Raw genomic sequence first — 3,931 nt, forward strand, 5'->3', positions numbered from 1 at the left:
AAGAATTGTGGGGAACCTTGACCCTGTTTCAGGTAAGCTTCTGATTTACAGTTCATTGTGCTTTCTAACGAATAATTTTTATATAATAATTCCACCAGTGAGCACCGAACCTTCTTCTTAGAAATGCAATTAAGGGAAAAATTAGCAATAAATTGTTTTCAGTACTTTAACCCAGCTCCAAATTTATGGTTGCTGCGATTTATTGTTTCAGAGGCCTGAAAAAATGGCAATGAATTTTGTCCCACTGCCTGTCATTCACCCTCAAAACTGAAATGTAAATAAGGAACCGTTCACTGCCTTGGGTTTTCCCGCTCATTACAAACCTCAAAACCTTAAGTCCCTCTGGCCAGTTCCCACTGACAGCTCCCAAACCTTAGAAACAGAGGGAGACACTCCTCATGTGCAGGCAGGCGGCTCCTTTCCTTCTGCCACTGCAGCCGCACGCAGCCCCACGAGCTGCCCCCACGCAGGATGTGCCACACAGAGTGAGTATAAACGAGAAAACACTAAGTTAGCTCTTGACGGCCAATGCTGGATGTATCCGTCTGCCCTATAAATAAGCACTGATCACCTCCATTTTATTGAACTCATTTTCCAGGCAAGCAAAACCCACAAGATTCTTCTGCACATTTTCTGTTTACACCCTCTAGGACGGCTGCTAGTGTCAACTCCGACAGATTTATAGCCCATTCATTCATGGGAACAAAAACCCTGCCATGGCTGGTCATGGGACACGCAACAGCAGTTAGTTCAAAAAATAACAGCTGCAATACCTCACCTCTCCATTCAGCACTACAGAGCCAGCACTACTTTGGAGGTAATAAATGCTTCTGGTTGTGCGTTTGAGTCATAATCCAGAAATCACTGTGGTGGACCACCCCCCCAGCCCCGCCTCCAGGGGAACCATGTTCCTCCCACCCTACCCGAGCCTTAACTCCAGTCCCCCTCTGCCTGACAAGAGGCTGACAGGGGACTGAAGGTTCCCCTTGTGGAACCCAAAAGAACACCCGGCCACTCCGTTCCAGTCCATTCACCATGGACTGTGGCTGCTCTGTGCGACTCGTGCAACTATGCAAAGCTGAGGAGCCTGACTTCCACTGGTGAGTGGCGATGCAGGCACGTGCATTTATTCCCGTCTGCCAGGTGCCCTCAGCCAGCCCCAGCCTGGGCACGCATTTCCTCCTTAGGTCCTCTCTCACGCAGTCAGTAAACCTGACTAAGGGCCTCCCCACTTTCTTAACAGACCCATAGCAGCAAAATGTGCTCTGGAGTGCAGCCCGTGAGTCTGATGGAGAAACAAAGGCGGATTGGCTCTGACCTTGCAAACTGGTCAGAGACATCAGAGCTGGGGTGTGAGCCCCATCCCCACGACAGGAGGAAGCTGGTCTGACTAATTCACGTCCATCCCCAGAGCCTGGAATGAGTCAGGTACAAAGTAAACACAAAACAAGCATGTGTTGAATAAACTAATGGGTTTTTTTTTTCTTTTTAAGCAAACAATCTGGAAAGGAATAGAGAGGATCTGTCTCGAACCCCTCCTGTGACAGATGAGGAATCTGAAGCTCAGAGTAGGGACAGTTTTGGACAAAGAAGCAGCACTGTGGTTAAGCGTTTGGCCCCATTCTGAAGTCAGCTTCGACCCCTTCCAAGTCTCAGTTAACTTATCTTTAAAAATGGGGGCATTAACTATACCTAACTCAGAGCATTGTTGTTAGAATTAAGCATTAGATATAAATATATTAAATGATATATATTATATATAACTATATATAATAAATTATCATAAATGTGTTACATACATAGATATGTATATAAAAGCATATCAAAGTATTAACCAAAGAGTGTGTATTATCAAATAAGTTTAGTTTAGCTGGAGAAACAAAAGATTCACACAAGAAAATCTAAGAAAGATAAACAGAAGACAGAAGATCCTTGAGGACAAGATGATGCTTCAAGGTACATGCCTCCAGTTTTTGAAACCTCCAACAGGACGCAGACACCTGCCTCCACCCTATCAGTGCTCTGTGGCCTGTTTTCTTTAGAGATGTGTTATTTGTTGCTGTTATTCTAGCATTCTGACAATTAAACACCAAAGAAGAAGGCTGATAAGGCAGGAACCTAAGAGTCTTCCCTCAAGGGCCCGCCACCCTGGCCTGTGGGTCACCCTCCTAGGGGTCCAGGTGAGAGAAGGGGTGTGAAGAGAGAGTGGGTCCAGGGCAAGTCACTGAGATGGAAGTTGAGAGCCCCCAGGCTATAGAAAGTGCCAGAGAGAGAAACCAAGGTTAATCTCTGAATGAAAACGCACAATTCAGAGGGCAGGGGAGCTTGGGAAATGCATAGAAAATGGCATGGGGCATCAGTTGCTGTAAGTACGTTCTCTGCTAATCAATCAGCTTTTATTGTGACGCCTCCACCTCAGCTCGCAGGAAAGCAGCTTCAGCAGCAGTTTAAAATGTTTCCAGTTTAATAATCCCTGCTAATTGAAAGCAGCTCAGAAACAGGGGTAAGGTGGGAGGTGGTGGCAGTGGCTGGGGACACCCCAGCATGGTTGATGGCAACAGAGCTGTTCCTACAGGGAACAAAATAACCTTTGATGCTGGAGGGGGAACCTGCTTCCCTAGCCCTAAACGACTAATTCCTACAACTGTCTGCTTTGGCGCTGGATCCTTTTCTCCTTCTGTTTTAATTGTGGAACATTACGGCTACAGAACTGTCGTGAAACCTGTTTTTATCTATGGAAAATTAACCACCCCCTGCTGCAAAAACTGGATTTCTTTTCTTCGACAGAGAATTAGATTCATTTTTATAATTGTTCTTTCCTTTCAAATCACCTAATATGACAAATGCTGGGCGACGTTATAGTTCATCTGCTAAAGAGTGCCTGTATGAGTTGAGGCGTCAATGCTTTAATGGAGAAATTGCCTGATTTAAGTAAATCATGTCACCTTCACCCTTGCAATCATATTTGTTGTATACATCTGCTGACCTAACTGCAGAGCAAAAACAAAAACACATTTACATTTCCCAGCTATTTGGTTCACATGATGTACAAACAGGTCATAATGGAAAGTAATTCTAGTACACGGCAAAAGTACGATTTAAGAATACTTTTGACAGTTTTTACACATACATAATTATTCAGTATTGTAATTTAAACAGGTAGAAAACAGATTTTTAGCACAAAAATCCTCCAATTCCTCAGCCCGCGTCTCTTTGACTTCCGAGGCAGAGAGCTACACTTGGGGATGTAGATACAGCAGAGGGACGTCATCTGTTTGATGTGGCAAGAATCAGCTGGGGGCTTCCCTGGTGGCGCAGTGGTTGAGAGTCCGCTTGCCGATGCAGGGGACGCGGGTTCGTGCCCCGGTCCGGGAAGATCCCACGTGCCGCGGAGCGGCTGGGCCCGTGAGCCATGGCCGCTGAGCCTGTGCGTCCGGAGCCTGTGCTCCGCAACGGGAGAGGCCACAACAGTGAGAGGCCCGTGTACCGCAAAAAAAGGAAAAAAAAAAAAAAGAATCAGCTGGGTCTGTCCCTCCTCCCTTGGGTACACACCAATCTTTCCTAGAATATGGGTTCTGGTACCCAGATCTTGATGCCTCCTCCTGTTCTCCATGACACCAGTTCTTCCCTTCATACAGTAGGGAATCAAAACACATTTGTTCAGTGAATGAAAGAGTATCCAAAATTTGGAAAAAGATCTTTCAAAAATTCAAATACACAAGTGTAAATGTGAATGTGCATTTCTCTAATGAAGGCAATTAACATCACAGGAAGCAGATACTCCCATCACGGAGAACTCAGACCTTGGTCCTCCTTAAACCTGATTCTGCTCAGTGAACATTTATTCAGCCAGTTTTGTGGGTGGGGATGGGGAGAGGGGTTCCCCTCATTTTCCCTCTGCTCCTTCTCAACGCCACGGAGGTCTCTGAGT

The sequence above is a fragment of the Neophocaena asiaeorientalis genome, unplaced genomic scaffold (assembly GCF_003031525.2).
Source record: "Neophocaena asiaeorientalis asiaeorientalis breed wild unplaced genomic scaffold, Neophocaena_asiaeorientalis_V1.1 scaffold280, whole genome shotgun sequence".
Taxonomy (NCBI): domain Eukaryota; kingdom Metazoa; phylum Chordata; class Mammalia; order Artiodactyla; family Phocoenidae; genus Neophocaena; species Neophocaena asiaeorientalis.